The 20181-nt window shown below is 36.6% G+C and overlaps 1 pseudogene; it reads right to left on the bottom strand.

The window, feature by feature from the left end:
* Nucleotides 1–518: 518 nt before the first annotated feature.
* LOC138159141 (small ribosomal subunit protein eS6-like) lies at nucleotides 519–1271 on the bottom strand (annotated as a pseudogene).
* Between the last annotated feature and the right edge of the window lie 18910 nt (nucleotides 1272–20181).

Here is a 20181-nt window from a genome sequence, read left to right as displayed (position 1 = left end):
CTTCCTCACTGCCATTTCTCTACAATACTTTCTGTGGATCTCTTCTTTGCCCCTGTCACATTCTGCTTTGTCTTATAAGACAGATAATATTCCTCTTATTAGATCATAAGCTTCTTGAGATTGAAGAATAAGCAATTTTCATAACTCTTTCCCCAACACTGAGCATAGTGCCTTACATCAAATAGGCTTTTAATGAATATTTATTAAATTAAACACTTGTTCTATAAATATGAGGCATATGTCACTTTCAGAAAGACCACCTTTTAAAACTGCTTTAAAAGAATGATTTCCTGCTATAGCTTTTTCTCTGTAAGCCAAGAAACCCACTTCTAGTGGACAGAGAAAACTCATTAGTTATGCTTAAAAGTCCCCCCTCTTCCTTCCTGGGAAGCTATTTAGAACTAAATGCATGCATATTAATATAATAGATTCACTTCCGGGGTTTTAAACCTTGTTAGATATGTTCTTTCTTTCTTTTTGGACAAAAGTTATTTATTTCTAACACATTTTTAGAAAATTTATTTTTGATTGGACTTAGATTTTGAGGTGGAGGCTCTCAGAGAAGACAGATGACGTCTCTTAGCGATCTTTTCTTGTCCCTTTTCTTTTGGCTCTTTCATTCTCTTGGCCAAACGCTTAGCATCTTCTGCTGCTTCTTTCTTGGTCTACTGGGTATGTTGCTTCTTCACAGAGCAATGCATCTACGTTTGTGTTGCAAAACTCAGGAAGTCACCAGATGCTGAATTTTAGGGGCTTTGGTCCTTGGTTTCTTACCTTTCTTGTTGAGGGGTTTTCTCACAACATACTGTAGAACATCATCTTCTTTGGACAAGGTGAAAAGTTTTTGGATTCTGGTAGCTCTTTTGGGGCACAGTCCTGGTATGTCTTTCTCACCTTTCTTCACAATAACCAAGTTGAGGACACTCAGGTTGGCATCCACAGTACAGCCCCCAACAGATTTACATTTTCTTTCTCCAGTTCTTCTAGGGCGATAGCAAGAATCATCCTTACTGAGCAGTAGGTGGTCTCATCTGTGAGCCAAAACATCCTGCTTCATGGGGAAGCTTTGTTTGTCATTCCTACCACTGATTCAGACTACATAACCCATCCACTCATCACCCAGAGCATCAGCAGAAACTTCAGTGGCCATCCGTTTTTCATAAAAGGTCCCTAGCTTTCTTTTATCATCAACTTCGGTGAGTTTCTGCCAGCCAGTAGTAAAGAGATGTTGAGCTTCATCTTTGCAAAGCCGCAGCTTCAGATCTGCCATGGGAAAGAGCTAGATAATTTCTTTATAAAATGAGAGTATATTTTTAATAAATTTGAAGAGTATATATACTCCTTTCCTTTTCTTCTTAAGAGCTGTGTCAGCCAGGACTTATTTTCAAAAGCAAAAAAAAACATTTAAACCTCATTTTTCAGCAATAAGTTCTGGTCTCCCCAACTGTGGATGGAGAAGGTCTTAAATTGCTACCAAGTAAGTAAATATCACCAAGACAGAAGTTATGTTTTATTTTTCAAACTCTGCTTTGTTTAAAATTTTAGACTTTCAGATAATAGTATCTTGTGTTAAAATGAACTTCATAGTCCATCTGTCCAAACACCTCATTCTTTAGATGAGGAAACTGAGGTCCAGGAAACAACAAATTTGGTAGAATTGAAATCTAAATAAATTTCACTCAGATACTTTTCTCTACCAGATTATGAATAACTGATATGTTTCACTAAATATAAAGAAAAGAACCAGTGAGTGTGTCTTTTATTGATTCCCTTATTTGAATTAGTGTGACATGTCCAAGGCTCCTTTATTCTTAAGAGAAAAAATAAACAAACCAGTAGATCTTACTATCTGTGCTAGTCATTGTCTTCTATCTTCACTTTCTCATAGAAATTCCTTGGGGGAGGGGGATGCTCTGTGTTTGCACTTTCACTCCTTTCATTTTCTTCCAAAGACTTTGCTGTCTAATTTCACAACTGAAATTGATCTCTCCAATGTTACTTACCTGTTATAATGTCCAAATCTAATAATTTTTTCTTAATCCTCATTATTATTGACCACTCTACAGCATTTGACACTACTGAACAACTCCTGGATAGTATCTTTTCTCTGGGCTTTTGTGACACTAGTCTCTCTTATTTCTCCTCTTTCATTGCCCCTTCTTGTTTTTCTTTGTTAGATTTTTTAGCTTTGATAGTTATCTGTGGTTTTACATCAAAGTTCTGTCCTGGGGCTTCTTCTCTTTCCTTTTTTATACTCTCATTTGGTGATCTCAGAAGGACAAATGGTTTTGATTACTATTTCTATGAATATAACTCTCATATCTACCTTTATCTTCATCTATCTAGCTATCTATCTAGTCCTAGTACCTCCAGAGTTCTAGTCCCATATCAGTCTACTGAATGTTTCAAACTGGGTTTCCTGTAAGCTTTTCAAATTAAATATTTCCAAAACAGAAGCTCATCATCTTTCCCCCCCTCCCCAAATATCCTGTATCACAAACTTTTCTATTCCTGTCAACAGTACTGCCATCAACTGTAATAGAGAAGCTTCCTTCCAGTCATTCTGGTTTATAGCTTTTATGTCAACTTTGACTTTTCACTTAATAAAATAACAATACTGTAATTCATGGCTTTTCGGCTTTGCACTGATTGTTTCTCCTATCTACAACCTTCTCCCTTCTCACCTGCAGATGTTTTGGAATCTCTAGTTTCCTTCAAGACTCAGATCAAGCACTAACTACTTCAGAAGGCCAGACTTCCTTTATCTTCTTAGATACTAGTGCTTTCTTTCTCTAAGAATATCTCATGTCAACATTGTACGTATTCTGTATATACTGACATTTGGACATATTGTCTCCCCCAACTTGAAATAAACTTCTTGAATTCAGGGACTGGTTTGATTTTTATCTTTCTTTCCCCAGCACTTACTATAGTCCATAATACTTAGAAGGCACTTACTAAATGCTCCTTGACTGATTATTTGAATTCCCCGCCCCCCCATAAAGTTGGCCTACCCCACATACTGGGTACCTTTCTTGCTCTCTCTTAACATTGATTACACAACAGTAGTATATATGGGGAATGCATCAATTATCTGTGGTTCTTACCATTTAATGACAAGCATTAATTAAGCATCTAATCTAGGACATCTACTTTTCTTTATTATATATTTCTTTGACACCAATCTTTATTTCTGTTCTTCTTTGGAGTTTCTTGTTTATGCTATTCTGTAATCTGCTCATATCCACCATGAGTCTTTCTATTGCCCTCTAAGAAATCCTTATTTTTAATTCTTTGGAGACTGTAGTATTCCATGACTTGAAAATATACAACAGCAATACTCATACAATAGTATATTTAAAAGTTGGGACTTTATATTAATTAAAAGTTTCCAGGTTATTAAAATAACTTCTCAATTTCCCAAAGGCAGTACAGTTAACTCTCTTGAATCCAAGTAAATTGTCAATGTGTACTGCCTGTAACCTTCTAAGTAAAAATACCATGAATATATGTACAGCATGCTGGACAAGCAGTCTCCATTTTATGATTAGAGATAATCAGGGAATAGTTTATTCAAATTGCAAAACAGTATGATAAAAAGGGTTTGGGAAAAATAAAAGGTTACACAGAGTGAAGTAGTCTCACCATGTTCTCTTCATGGAAGGAGCAACATCATTATGTGTAAACCTATTTGGACCCTTTCCCATAGTCAAGGTGTAAGTTCCTATTGTGGTTAATGAAGAGGGTAAATGACTTAATAGGCATCCGCTTAAGTAACACATTTATGGTGCTCTGATTCATTGGGTCAGTAGAAATCATTATTAGCAAATTAACTAAGAGTATTTCATTTGCACATTTGACTAGGGATTTAGTAAGTCTTATCTCATTAAATATGGAAAAAAGTAAAGATTAAATATATGAATATTGATTATTTCATTAAGCATTTAACTAACATGGATTTTGTTCATTTTTCAAGATCAGTATGTAGCTATTTTGGCAAAGTCAAGAACTACCATTAATAAAAAAGGAAGAAAAGAAAACTATAGTAGTTCTTTGCCTGTATTTCCTTCATAATTCAGCCATTCTTTCTTTCCATCAGGTTTTAAATGCTTAAAATAATCTACAAAACATAAGAATGATAAAGAACAATGGTCTAGATCACTGATGACAAAAATTACATTGATCTCTGAAGTGGAAACATTTGATTGCATTGATACAGCTATTGTATCATGTCAGAATGAAAGCCAATGTGTGTGTGGGGGGGGATATACATTTCAAAACATTGGCCTGCTATAGCTTACTTGTCATCTGTATGAAAACTAATGTTGGAGGTAAAATATAAATCTAGATTCCCTGGCACTTGTAGCAGGTGTTTGGGTAAGAATACCATTAGTATGACTTAATTTGTGTGTGTGTGCATGTGCACGTGTGTGTGTATGTGAGTGATAATGGCATTCTAGGGAAGAATGACTGCTACAGAATTCTCTCTAAGAGAGCATCATAACTCCAAGATACTTACCAGTGTTCCAAAGTTCTGTGTCCTCACACATATATGTGTCTGCATAACAACAGAAAAAATGTCTTTGCTTTAAAAAACAACAACAACAACAACAGGATTATGGATTAAAAATTGAATGAAAATTAAAAAAAAAAAGGGATCTGGTTATGACTTAGTTACAGTGAATTCTCAGGCTTACCTTGCTGTGATTCACATTCCTTTGTAGGCACATTCACAGAATTATAGAACTAAGAGAACCATTCTAGCAGAAGCTTAAAACTCAAAACTGATTTATCTAAGGTGATACATCCACTACTTTGGCATAGCTTAAGTACTTCATTGTACTGATAAATGATAATTATGGAGCTTCAAAAATAAGGGAAATTTATTAGGATTCCATGAAGACAGAAATGAGCTTTGAATAAACAGGAATTGATTTACCTCTTTGCCATATGGGTTTCCTATATGTGTGTCTCAGAACATTTTTTGCTTCATTCATTCCCATTTTCCTCATAGGCTTAGTGTACATTTGTAGATGAATCTTCTTCTCTCTTTCTTTTTCACTGTCTCTCTCTTATCTCTCTACTTCTCTCTCCCTTCTCCCCCTTTTCTATCTCTCCCCATTTCTGTCTCTCCCCTTTTCTCTATTTCCCCTTTTTTTATCATTCTCCCCATCTCGATCTCTCTATATATATACCCTTGTAATATCCAATCAATTACCAAATCTTATAATTTCTTCCTCTTCAACACCTCTTGCCCCTTCATTGCACTCAAATGGACACTATTCTAGTTTAAACCCTTATGACCTCTCACCTGAACTGTTGCAGTAGTCTTTTCTGTTTTAAATCATTTAAGAACCCTTTGTTTTAGTTCCATTTTCTCCTCAAAATACGGAGTCCTTTGTCTCATTAAGTGTAAAATCATAGTCCAAAGTTTTGCAGTATTTTTCATGTATGCCTGAACTCATTTACTGGATCTCAAGGCCATATTTTCTTCAGATGTTAATATTTTCACTGTTGATTTATCTGCTTATGATCAAATTCTTTCAGTTTTCTTCCTCCTGAGGTCTTTGATAATTTCAGTCTCTTTCTCCTTCCCTTCCCCCCTGCTCTTATTTTCCCTTATTTATCACTTTCTTACTCCCTCCCTTCTGATGGCTTCCCCAGGACCTGGATTACAGAGAATTTTAGTGTCTTCTCATGCTGGGAAATGCATGGTTCATCAGCCCAGGTCTCTTCTGTGAGTGACTATTTTGGGAAAGAGAACTGGTCATAACTGGATGCTGAACTCTTTCTCTCAGGCTTAGTGGTTGTCTGCACAATTCTATATAGCTACCACCACCACCACCACCACCACCCTCCTCCCCAACATCCCCTCACAATTATGCACAGTATCTTGTCCTTTTCCCTATGTGTTTCAGTTCTCTGGCCTGGCAGTACAAAGCAAAGTGGTACCAATCCTACCACAACATGGATTGATTTCTGTCTTTGGGAGATTGTCTCTGTACCTCAGAAGAACTTAAGAAGATTCTCCAGTACATTAAATAATCCTCTGTGGATAATTGATGAAATTACAGGAACAAAAATGTACAGAATTAGAAGGTACAGTTGTAATATATAACTGCAGGAAATGCCTAAATGAAGATCATGAATCCTTTAATGTATAAGCATTAACAACAACAAAACACCAAACAAAATAGAAATATAGCCAAGAAACTAAACATGTCAAATGGTCTTATATCTATAAAGACCAAAATACAATTAGATATCCTCTTCTCTTTCACCTTCTCCCCTCATCCCTCTCTCAGTGATCACATATATTTAATCATTAAACATATCTGGTCCTAATTTTTTGCCTGAATCTCAGTCCATTATTACCAACGCTTTGCTGGAGAGCTCCTGGAGTCCCTTATGTGTATATAACTCATTTTTTACAAAATTGAATTTATTACATAATCTTCCATATTCCTCTTATACTATCCCTTCTCTAATCTCCCCCATTTATCTGAGGACAACATCCATTAGAAATAATACTTTGATGCACATAATGAAACAATTTTTAGGGGACTGAGTTTTGATTATTATATCTTTCTAAAGTCTTGTTTCTATTCTGAGATTTCACTTGCACAAATCATCATGTAAGTATGTTTTTTTTATCTTTTTTAGAGGGCAATTGAGGTTACGGGACTTGCCCAAAGTCACATGGCTAGTAAGTGTGGTAAGTGTCTGAGCCCGGATTTGAACTCAGGTCCTCCTGACTTCAGGGCTGGTGCTCTATTCACTGGGCTACCTAGCCGCCCCTTATGTAAGCATTTTTAATATTGGTTGTTGTTATAAAAAACATGACAATAGTATTTTTTTACATAGGAGATAGAATTTTTAATCTTTGCTTATAAAATTGAAAAAAAATATATGTCCCACCATCTCCAATACATGAAAAAAAAATGACTCCAAATAAATTTTAGAGATACAGAACCCACAAAGTGACAGAGAGAAACAAACCTCCCACTGAAGGTATCCTGGCAGGCTGACAGGAAGGGTCTATACCACCAAGCTGGGAGCCCAGTGCAGTACTAGGTGAGCCATGTGATTCTGGCACTGGAGTGGCCTGACTAGCGACCAGTGGCAGCTCAAGCCGACTTCAGGAGAGTGAATGACCAACAGCTGTAGTGATTTCCAGTCTTCTTAACCCATAAATGACAAAAAAGAAAGTAAAATGTCAGTCTGTAACTTTGTTGGAAGTGGGTTTCCAGCCCCTGCCCCCAGGATGAGAAGTAGCAGAAATTTGGTGGCTGCAGCTGCTGCTGCATGGCTGCCTATGGACCTCAAATTTTGAAAACAAATGCTTCAAAAAGTGCTTTTTTACATGCAATGGGGAAATAAGATATACAGGCACTGGGCTATAGGAATCCATCTTGCCCGACTAGAAAGATGAGGGGGGGTGGTGGAATGAGGGAGGATATAAGAGAGAACAGATTGGGGGAAGGGATATTCAGTAGGTTCATTATTTTGGGGTAGGGGTATGGAATAGATGGGGAGAAAACTTTGTAAGTCAAAATCTTGTGGAAATGATTGCTGAATAAATTAATAAATTGGAAAAAAAACTATAAAGTAAGCTGTTTTTTTTTCACAGATTTTTTCAATGTTTCCACTTAGTTACCTTCCACAGTATAACTAATTAAATGTTTGCTTTCCTAAATTCCTGTAAGTGTAGCTGTTGATTTTCTGTTTATTAGAAATGCATAAACTGGTGTATAAATCTTTTTAGAAAGACTTATTTGATTACAGATTCATCTACTGCAGTCAGAACATAGCTATTCTTATTTCAGAAAGAGATAACATAATAGTTTATAAAAACTCTTTCCTAAATATTCAGTCGTTCAATAATGACCATAAGTAGTTGTAATATATATATATATATTTTTAGCAATCGGGGTTAAGAAACTTGCTCAAGGTTACACGGCCAGTTATTTCTGGGTGTGGTGCTAAGTATCTGAGCCCAGATTTGATCCCCAGGTCATCCCGACACTGGAGCCAGTGCTCTTACTCACTGTGCTACCTGGCCGCCCCTGTTGTAATACTTTTAACACAAAGCTTAACCTCACTAGAATTATATAGTTTCATGAACAACATGTATTAAACTTAATGAATTTTTAATAACATAATCTAATATCATGTTGCCAGAAGAAATATGAGGCCCATTCTTTCTTATTTTAAGATAAATTTCTAATTTTTAACGATTTTTTGAATGTAATCATTCTTTTGCAATATCATTATGGAATCATTATTCTGCAATATCCATGAAACTTGTGTTGAATGTAATTGGTCAACTTCATCTCCTTAAAATGTTAATTATAGAATTACTAGAGTATTTGGCAATTTAAGATCACATCAAACACAACAGCCATTTAATGCCTAGCCCTGAGGGCTACATATTTCTACTGATGCTTGCTTAGCCATTCAGTTGAAACTAATGAGAGATTTTGAAAGATACTGCAGCCACAGGGATGATACTTCATATAATCTAATATCTCTCCTTTCAAAATTCTGTAATCATGGATGCTTTACCACACATCAGACATTTTTCCTTTACTCATAATTTAAAATGCATAATTAAGTATGTATATGCAAACATACACAGACACACAAAACACTCATACAATAGGTATGAATTAGCAAACAAAGGAAAATCTTGAAATGAAGAAAGCCTGGTTCCAAGTTTGGTCTCTGACATTTTACCATGGGTAATTCACTTAAACTTTCAATACCTTTGATAATGCTCTAATATTTTAAGTTATAGGAAAACTTTATTTTTGGTAGTGTGGGAGGTGGTGTGGTACTGGTGGAGGCATTCCAGACCAAAATTTTCACATTGAAGAATTGATGGGTCTTAAGCCTTGCATCTCCAAAATCACATGTACAAATAAATGTAATGATTTCAGCTGAAGATCAACTGCTAGATAATTCATTTAGCATGAGAAAAACCAAAAAGCAAATACATGAATTAGGTTTTTCTTATTGTCAGAGCTAATTGTTTATTTAAAGATTACCACTTTTGTTACATTAATAAATTTTAATGGAATTTCAGAAGTCTTGAATTTTACACAAGATGTTATCTTTAACAAATATGCTTTAATATATTAATTATTTCAATCAAAGCTGAAGTTTTATTCAATATTCTCTGAAAAGAGAAGACTAAACAGAAAAAAATGGTAATTATTCATTTATCACTGTGAACATTAATTGGTATTCAGTCTCTTGCTGTGACATATAAAAAATTGTTTTTACTATTTCTAAAACATGATAATATAATTCATTTTTTTTTAAGCAATCGGGGTTAAGTAACTTGCTCAAGGTTACATGGCCAGTTATTTCTGGGTGTGGTGCTGAGTATCTGAGCCCGGATTTGATCCAGGTCATCCCGACACTGGAGCCAGTGCTCTTACTCGCTGAGCCACCTGGCCTCCCCTAAGCAATTGGGGTGAAGTAACTTGCTCAAGGTTACACGGCCAGGTGTTTCTGGGTGGGTGCTAAGTGTCTGAGCCCGGGATTCGATCTCCAGGTCTTCTCAACACTGGAGCCGGTGCTCTTACTCGCTGTGCTACCTGGCCACCCCATTTATTTTCATTTTTAAAAATACTATGAACTGAGAACTAAAATTTAATCACAAAACCAAAATTTCTCTAAATTAATTGTGTATTGAAGCATCTTGCAGTGGTAAATATATCATCTTCGAAGATTTTTCTTTCTACTATGAAGAATATTCATACTATTTAGTTAGTTGGGTGAAAAGGAAAGAGCAAGAAATGGAAATAAGTTTCTCTGATATTTAGGCCATATCTGAAATATAATTAAAAAATTAATAGCTCATATTTTAAGGTTTACTGTAGAGTTAAATATCTTATTAAATTATTGAAATGTCTTATACATGTGAATCTAGTAGGCTCTTTCTCTGGCACATTATTAGCTAAGAGAAAGCTGTTATGAACATATTTTATTTATTTTCCTCTTCTATAAATATAGACATTATGCTCATTTTAATGTTATGTGAAATGAATGTCAGCTGGTCAATTTAATGTGGTTTAGGAATAATGTGTTTAAAACATTCTTCCCTCCAAACTGAAAGCTATGATAGGAGAAGTCATACTAATGAATTGAATAACCCCTGCAGAATTGAAAGGAGAACTTGCACAAGGTTGACTAAGCAATGTTACTATGAAGAATACACTTGGAACTAGTTTTCCTTTGATGCTTATTTTTGAGATTGTTTGCTTTTCTTCTTTTCAACCATAACTAAGTTCCCATATATTTACAATGGCAATCTTGCAAGGAGGCTGTAAAGGTGTCTGCAGAGTACAGCCTTACATTTGAATAAATTGTCACAATGACACACAAATCAAGCAAAGCTTTTTAAAAATCTCTCTCTTCCTACCTTGTTATCTTTCAGAAGACAATAGCATTCATAGCTCTATCTTTCTTTTTTTACAAATGCTTTGTTAAATTCTGGTTTACCTCATTCATTTACACCAGATTTTGAATTGCAAATTTTCTGCCTATTTTTCCCCTACCCACAGCCCCAAAATAGCAGTCCCATAGGATGTCACCTCCTCCAATCTCCTCTCTCCCATATCTTCTCCAATACCCCCTTCAACTTTTCCAGTAGGGCATGGTGGATCTCTATGCCCCAGTGCCTGTATATCTTATTTCCCAATTACATGTAAAATAGTATTAACAATAGTAAACATATATGTGTATATCTGTGTATATGTATATATATGTGTGTGTGTATATGTATATATATGTGTGTGTATATATGTATATATATTGAACACTTGATATTAAAACTTTAAATTCCAGATTCATTCCCTTCTTCCCTTGTTACCCACCCATACTGGGAAGATAAGCATAAGCAATTGAGTATAGGTTATACATGTGTAGCTAATGCAAAACATTACCACAGTAGATATATTGTAAAAGACGGACTATATTTCCCTCTCTCTTATCCCACTTCCCACTTGTTCTATTCGCTACTTTGATCCTGTCCCTTTTCAAAAGTGGGACCTTACAGCTTCCCTCCCCACCAGCCTGCCCTCCCTTCCATCATCCCCCCTCTCATCCCCTTCCCCCCTACTTTCCTGTAGGGTGAGATACCCTATTTGGTGTGTGTCATTCCCTCCCTGAGCCATATTCAATGAGAATAAGTTTGGCCCATTCCCTTTTACCTTTCTGTTCTTTCCCTCCATTGTAACCAATTTCCCTTGCCTCTTCTATATGAGATAGTTTACTCCATTCTGTCTCTTCCCATCCCCTCTTGTTATATTCCTCTCTCAACTCTTAATTTCACCATTGAAGTATCATACCTTCCTATTAAATTAGTCCTGTGCACTCTATCTATGTATACCTGTAAACATATATACACATATTCACATATGTATTCATATGACCATATATCCTCTGATGTATGTATATATATACACATAAACACACACACATATACATATTTCTATTCCCTTCAACTATTTTCATACTGAGAAAAGTTTCATCAGTTACAATTATCATTTTTCCATGAAGGAATGTAAATAGTAAAACTTTGATAAGTCCCTTATGATTTCTTTTCCCTGTTTACTTTCTCTTCTTCTTGTATCTGAATGTCAAATTTTCTATTCAACTCAGATGTTTTCATCAAGACTGCTTGAAAGTCCTCTATTCCACTGAATGACCATATTTTCCCCTGAAACATGATACTCAGTTTTTCTGGATAGGTGATTCTTGGTTGTAATCCCAGTTCCTTTGACCTCCATAATATCATATTCCAAGCCCTTCAATCCCGCAGTATAGAAGGTGCCAGATCCTGAGTTATCCTGATTGTGTTTCCATGGTATTCAAACTGTTTCTTCCTGGCTGCTTGTAATATTCTCTCATTGATTTGGGAATTTCAGGACCCTAGCTACAATATTCGTAGGAGTTTTCTTTTTTGGGATCTTTTGCACGAGGTGATCAATGGATTCATTCATCCTCTAATTTGCCCTCTGGTTCTAAAACATCAGGGCAGTTTTCCTTAAGAATTTCTTGGAAGATGATTTCTAGGTTCTTTATTTTATCATGGCTTTCATGTAGTCCAATACTTTTTAAAATATCTCTCCTGGATCTATTTTCCAGGTCATTGTTTTTTCAAATGAGATATTACATATTGCCTTTTATTCTTTCATTTGTTTGGATCTATTTAACAGCATCTTGTTTTCTCATAAAGTCATTATCTTCCATTTGTTCCAATCTAATTTTGAAAGAATGATTCTCCTCATTGATCTTTTGAGATTCTTTTTCCATATGGCAAATTCAGGTTTTTAAGGCATTCTTCTCCTCATTGCCTTTTTTAACCTCTTTTGCCATTTGAGTTAGTCTATTTTTGGGGTGTTACTGTCCTCAGGCAGTCTGTTGACTCTCATTTCATAATTTTCTTTCATCATTCTCATTTCTCTTCCCAATTTTTCCTCCACTTCTCTTATCTGCTTCTTAAGGTTCTCTATGTCCTATAAGCAGCTCATATTTTTCTTGGAAATCTTTTGGTGCAGGAGTTATGACTTCGCTGTCTTCCTCCTGTTCCATGCTTTGCTCCTTTTTTTCTTCCCAATAGGAGTCTAATGTTGGATTGCTTTGCTTGTTCTGCTTCCTTTTCCTGCTCATTTTGCCACTCAATTACTTGACTTTTGGGCTGTTTGCCACAGTAGGACTCTGCTCCCAGACAGGGGAGCTCTGTTCCAAATGCTGGGGTTTTCTCAGCTTTCACGGATATTAGTTGGATTCCCTCTCTGAAGCCTCCACAGGCTATGGCAAGCTGGTCACACACCCCAGGACATCCACCCTAGACCACAATCCAGATCCAGGCCTGTTAAAGCAAGAGCAATTACCCCTTAGACTGGGAGCTTGCTCCCCCTACACTCTGCAGGTGTAATGGAAATGCAAATTTGGAAGATCTTCCCTGCCCCTAGGCTAAAGTGCACCTGAAGCCTGGGGTGGGAGGCTTGTTTTTCAGTAGATACTTCTTGATTGGCCAGTGAGTCAATAAGGTTGTTACATTCTCTGAGCCAGGAGAAGGCTATATAAGCCTTGATGTGTAGCTTTGTTTTGGGACTCACTTTGAGAAGTGTTCTGTGATTTGATCTGAATTCTGGGAAGCCGTTGTTGAGAGTCCCCTGGCTTTGAAACCCAGATGTTGTTTGGTATGGATGTAATGGTTGCACAGTTTGGAAAGCTGTGTACTTGATCTGTTTCTGTCTTGATAATACTGTCTGTATATTCTGAAGTTTGGGTTGCTGACCTTTTTCCCCTGAACAAGGTAAACGATATATGTCTGACTGATTAAAGTAAGCTTGTTAACCCATTTTGAGTTGCTTTCCTTTAACAAAGCAGATCCAAGAACCTGTATGGGCAGCAAACCCTGAGGACACGCTTGGGGTGCTTGCTGCTACAGCAGGCCATGAGATGAACCTGTCATGTGGCAGCAGCTGTACTGTGCCTCTCAGCGGCTTCTCCCTCCAGGGGATTAAAGGTCAACCACACTCCCAACTATTGGATCCCATAGTCCACACTGCACTGATCTCTCACTTTGTCCTTAGCCTTTATGTGTTGATAATTCTGGAAACTGCCACAGCTGCTGGAGCTCTTAAGTCCCTCCAGCCTGTGGCTGGTCAGGCCTACCCTGGGGCTAAAACCACTGGTGTGGGGCTGGGGTTGGCTCCCAGAGCACTGTGCTCACCAATTCCTGCTGGCCTGCCAGGCTGTCCTCAGTGGGAGGCTAGTTTCTCTGTCTCATTTTGTGGGTTCTGTAGCTCCAATGTTTGTTCAGAGTCCCCTTTTACATTAAATGGAGGTGGTGGGAGCTGGAGCCATGGGGAGGTCCTCTTTATTCTCCGCCATCTTGACTCCATACCCATACTTCTTTCAATGAATCTCTGAAATGGAAGAAGTCTTATGTCTATTTGCCAAGTTTCTATTTGACACTAAATGCTTTGACTCTAAGCAAGGACTAATAAAAGAACACAGACTATTACCAATGGAATTTGAATGACCTCTAGGTTTGTGCGTCGGAATGGTATTATTAGCAATTCCTCAGGTTCAGTGTATAGTGGTGTTTCTCAGATTTGAAATGCAGGAATAGTAATGTAGAGGAGGTTAGGTTTTATATGTGAATATAGAGACTGAAGCCCAACAAATCAATTTCACTTCAAAGGCCTTGTCCAATGAACTCAGAATTTACTAAGGAAGCTGGACCACTTGGAATACAAGCAGAATATGTGAGTAAAATAAAAAAGTAATGAGTTGGCAGTATTTGCTGTAAAGAGGGAATGACCATAACACTTTAGAAGCAGTAGGCATGGCAGCACACTTTGCAGAATCAATTTTAAAGAGAAATGAATAATTTTTCAATTTGCATCCATATTCCTCTATTGTTTGAAGACAGTTATAAACTATATTTGTAACATAAAATTTAAAAGGTATTGAAATGCTACCAGTTTTTCAATGTTTGGTTATTACAAAAGACTACTTCTGGAAATCAATAAAATTAATCATTGTGGAAGAGAGAAAGAGAGAGAGACAGAGGGAGAGAGACAGAGAGAGCCAGAGAGACAGAAAGAAAGAGAGAAAGAAAGAGAGAGAGAGAGAGAGAGAGAGAGAGAGAGAGAGAGAGAGAGAGAGAATTATGTCAAACATACAAAACTAGAATCATACTATAATTAGATAAAGACAGACCAAGGATTTAAAAGTACAATGCTTTCAAATTATAATCTTGGGTTCAAGCCTGGAACATGTTTATAAGATCCATCATTGTTGGAAGAAATGGTGATTCTAAGATGTGTGTCTGTGTGAGTAGAAGTAGCACTTGACCTTTCATTCTTTCTTACTGCTTCAAGAGGACACTCATGATTCTATATCTTCTTAGGGAGAAACATCTAGATAAATAAAACAGATTTTACAAAGTGCATGTAAGGGAAAAGAAGCACCTCAGCACAACCCCATTTCTGACTTTCTTCTACAGAGATTTTGGGAAGTCCCTTGTGCTAGAGGCTCTCTTAGTTAAGGTAAAATATCTTTCTCTAAGAGAGATGTTTCACTCATTCTGGTCTTTTTCCTGGCATATTCTAATCAGAAAACTTTTTTTGACTTTTTTTTCTATCTTGGATAAATGGCTTTATTTGCTGTTCACAATTTGGGATAGTCTTTTGCCTAAATAGCATTTGGCTAAAAGGGGTAAAGTCTGCAGATAGAATCTTGGGATATTTATTCCTTTTTAATAGATAGCAACCAGGATAGTTACTTGAACCTAAGGGAAAACATTATTTCCCTATAGTAGCAGTGTTTTGGAGGACAGAAAGGTATAATCTAATTCAATAACTATTCTCTGGGGGAAGCAGAGTAGTCAGCATTGTAACTCCTTTTCCTGCTCTATTCCTCTAGGGAGGAATCCAAGTCTCCTTTGGATAAAAGTAGGCAAGATTCCAGAGACATTTATCAATCTCCCTGTCAGTCATATTTAGACAGAATACAGTAAACATCCATGCAACTTACATGGACAACACACATACCTTAAAAACATACAAAGAAATAGAATGAGGTTAATTATATTCAGCAAAGCAAATGGAGAGTTTCACCCAAAATTGGTATACCTTATTTTTTTTTAAATGCCTGAATATAGTTTACATAAATAGTGGGTCATGAGGGAAGACTACAAATATTCTTGGTATATTCCCAATACCTTAAAGTTTATACCAATAATAAAAATCATACACTTTCATAATATGTTTTAACATTGATTGTGAAAAGAGAACAATGAATTGAGTAGATTTGGGTCTGATTGAAAATTGAAATTTATATGTTCTGGAGTGGAGTCAAGATGGCTTGCACCTTCCCCAATTCATGTCAAAAGTGGACTCTGAACAAACTTTGGAGCTACAGAACCCACAAAATGACACAGAGAAGCTAACCTTCCACCGAGGACTGCACAGCAGTCTGGCAGCAAGCAGCCAGCACAGCACACTGGGAGCCAACCCTGGCCTTACTGGAGCCAGAGATTTTAGTGCCAGAGTGGCCTGACCAAGCACCAGAGGGAGGGACTTCAGAGCACCAGCAACTGTGGCAGTTTCCACAATTATCAACATGCAGATGCTAAGGACAAAGTGAGAGGTTAGCAGAGTGTGGACTTTGGGACCCAGTAGTTGGGAGTGTGTTGGCTTTTGCCCCAAGGGCAAGAAGCCACTTAGGGCTGTGGCACACAGCCCTTGCCATGTGGAAGTTTCACCTTCTGGCATGCAGAGTGTAGGGGGACCAAGACACCAGTCTGAGGGGAAATCGTTCTTGCTTTAACTTGCTTGGATCTGGATTGTGGTCTAGGGTGGAGGTCCTGGGGTGTGTGATCAGCTTGCCAGAGCATGTGGAGGCTTCAGAGAGGGCACCCAACTAATACCTTCAGCAGGTGAGAAAACCCCAGCATTTGGGATGAAGCTTTCTGTCTGGTTGCAGAGTCCTAATGGTCCAGGGTTCAAGTGACTGAGTGGTGAAATGAGCAGGCAAACAAAGCAAAATAAAGAGAGTACCCGACTTTACACTGCTACTTTAGCAAAAAAAGGATCAAAGCATGGAACAGGAGGAAGACAGTGAAGTCAGAACTCCTGCACCAAAAGCTTCCAAGAAAAATACGAATTGGTTACAGGCCATACAGGACCTTAAGAAGCAAATAAGAGAAGTGGAGGAAAAATTGGGAACAGAAATGAGAATGATGCAAGAAAATTACGAAATGAGAGTCAACAGCCTGACTGAGAAAATAACACCTTAAAAAATTGACTAACTCAAATGGCAAAAGAGGCTCTAAAAGGCAATGAGGAGAAGAATGCCTTAAAAACCTGAATTTTCCAGATGGAAAAAGAATCTCAAAAGGTCACTAAAGAGAATCATTCCTTCAGAATTAGATTGGAGCAAATGGAAGGTAGTGGCTTTATGAGAAATTAAGATGCTGTTAAACAGATCCAAACAAATGAAAGAATAGAAGGCAATGTGAAATATCTCATTGGGAAAACCACTGACCTGGAAAACAGATCTTGGAGATATAATTAAAAAATTATAAGACTACGTAAAAGCCATGATCAAAGAAAGAACCTAGAAATCATCCTCCAAGAAATTCTTAAGGAGAACTGCCCTGATGTTTTAGAACCATAGGGCAAAATAGAGGATGAAAGAATCCACCAATTACCTCCTGAAAAAGATCCCAAAAAGAAAGCTCATAGGAATATTATAGCCAGGTTCCAAAATTCCCAGATCAAGGAGAGAATATTACAAGCAGCCAGGAAGAAATAATTTGAATGTTGTGGAAACATAATCAGGAAAACCCAGAATCTGGCACTTCTACACTGAAGGATAAAAGTGCTTATAATATGATATTTCGGAGGACAAAGGAGCTGGGATTAAAACCAAGAATCACCACCCAGCAAAACTGAGTATCTTGTTTCAGGGGAAAAGATGCTCATTCAGTGGAATAGAGGACTTTCAAGCATTGTTGATGAAAAAAAAAAACAGAGTTTAATAGAAAATGTGACATCCAGATACAAGAAGCAAGAGAAGGATGAGTAGGTAAACAGGGCAAAGAAATCATAAGGAACCTATCAAAGTTGAATTATTTATATTCTTACATGGAAAAATGATAGATGAAACTGATGAATCTTTTCTCAGTATGAGAATAGTTGAAGGGAATAGAAATATATATGTGTATATAGGAGGGTATATGGGCATATGGATACATATACGAATATGTGTATATATGTTTACAGGTATACATAGATAGAAGGCACAGGACCAATTTAATTGGAATGGATGATGCTTAAAAGGTGAAATTAAGAGGTGAGAGAGGAATATAATGAGAGGAGATGGGGAGAGACAGAATAGGGTAAACTATTTCATATAGAAGAGGCAAGGGAAAATGGTTAGAATGGAGGGGAAGAACAGGAAGGCAAAAGGGAAATTCTCAATGAATTTTACTCAGGGAGGGAATGACATTCGCACTAAATAGGGTATTTCACTCTATGGGAGAGTAGAGGGGAAGGGAATGATAGAGGGGTGATGGAAGGGAGGGCAGGATGGAAGGGAGGGTAGGCTGGGTGGGAGGGAAGCTGGAAGCACCCACTTTTGAAAAGGGACAGATCAAAGTAGAGAATACCACAAGTGGGAGGTGGGATAGAATGGAGGGAAATATAGTCAGTCTTTTACAATATATCTACTATGGTAATGTTTTGCATTAGCTACACATGTGCAACCTATACTGAATTGCTTATCTTCCCAGTAAGGGTGGGTGACAAGAAAGGAAGGGAATGAATCTGGAATTCAAAGTTTTAAAAACAAATATTTAATATGTGTGTATACTGTAATTAATAGTATTTTACATGTAATTGTGAAATAAGTTATACAGGCACTGGGGCATAGAGTTCCACCATGCCCTGCTGAAAAAGTCTAAGGGGTTTTGGGAGAAGATATGGGAGAGAGCATATTGGAGTAGAGGATATCCTGTGGGGGCCGCCATTTTGGGATGGTCTTTAGGGGAAAAATGGGGAGAAATTTTGTAACTCAAAATCTGGAGGAAATGAATGACTAAACCAGAAGTTAATAAAGCATTTGAAAAACAAATAAATAAATATTGAAGCCATCCATAAAATATATATGTTCTTAGAGAGAAATATATACATCTCTGGAAGAAGAGATAAGAGCAATTTTAAAATTATTACTCTAAATGATAGATTTAATTTTCTCCCTCTTGCCTTGAATGATCCTTAAATAAATCTTTATTTTCAAAGGAAGGAGAGAGTGATAAGTCTATCAAAAGAATTTTCACTATTTTCTTTGGAAGACATATGTTCATATAATTATTTTTCTGTGGTTTTTGACCCAATTTTATCCAGTACATCTGTTCCTTTCATTTACTTAATTATTCCCTCTATTCTGCTTCCTTCCTTACTTTTTTTTTTTACAATTTTCAATTTGTAAATACTTTTACTATCTTGCTTCTTGATCACCTATGCAAAGCAAGAAAGAATTAAATTTGAACTCTAATAATTCAAAGACTCTATTTCATAAGTCATTTTTATTGTGACCTAAACTATGTCTATACTACCTTTATCTGCAATGAGAAAACCATAGCTTTAGTGGAAAGAGAAACAAAAAAAAGGATTTACTCCATCTCCATTTGGATTTTCAATGGGGCTTTTACTCTTTTTCTTTGTAGTCTATAATAGAAATAACAACAATAACATAAATATTAGTAGGAAAGAAATTAAGAATATGTACAATATTTAATAAAACTCACATGGTAATCTCAAAAGATAAGGAAATAATTTTATTTAAATGAAATTGAAAATTTTTTCTAAATAAAATCGAAACAACTGGGATAAGAAGGAAAACTGGCCACTTGGAAGAAATTGTAAGTATCTAATGCACATGAGATCAAAGGATATAAACAGTTTGCTAAAGGATTGTAAGCTGACTTCTGTGTCCTAGGACCAACAAAGTGAAGGAATAGATATTTTCTTCAGTCTTCATGAAATTTCAAAAACTCACCAAAAGAGTAATTATGTGCTAAATATTAGCACTTGTAGTTTTCTTCCCAGGGAAAAATAAGAAATCTAACAAGGCAGCAACATCCTTATGAATTGACAATAGAGAATACTGATCTCTAATGAAGATTAGAACTAGTTAGAATTAGAAGTAATTATAAAGTGTTGGGTGTGTGTGTACATGTGTGTGTGTGTGTGAGAGAGAGAGAGAGAGAGAGAGAGAGAGAGAGAGAGATTGAGAATAAATCCTTGATTCTATTTTAATTCACTCAGCACTTCCCACTCCCCCCAATTCCCAGTAGCTTCTACACTCTGACAGGACACAGAAGCCTTGGTCTCTTGGAATTCAATCAATAATTTCCCTGTTGTTATATAATCAAAATTAATGCACACAGTATACTATGTGCATTGAATTAGAGAAGTGTTCTAATGGGGGGATTTTTTTTTTACCATATGCCTGTGATAAGGACTTAGAATCTAAGATATATAGAAAATTGACATATTTATGTATACAGAATGTCTTACCAGTCTAAGAGCAGTTTTAGATGTTAAAGCTTATTAAATTTTATTGTTTTGAGCTATTAAAACTCCT

Source organism: Petaurus breviceps, unplaced genomic scaffold (genome assembly GCF_028583685.1).
Source record: "Petaurus breviceps papuanus isolate PSGF00001 unplaced genomic scaffold, PetGlider_PUasm1.0 175, whole genome shotgun sequence".
In the NCBI taxonomy this organism is placed as follows: Eukaryota; Metazoa; Chordata; class Mammalia; order Diprotodontia; family Petauridae; genus Petaurus; species Petaurus breviceps.
This window is presented reverse-complemented; position numbering and strand designations above follow the sequence as displayed.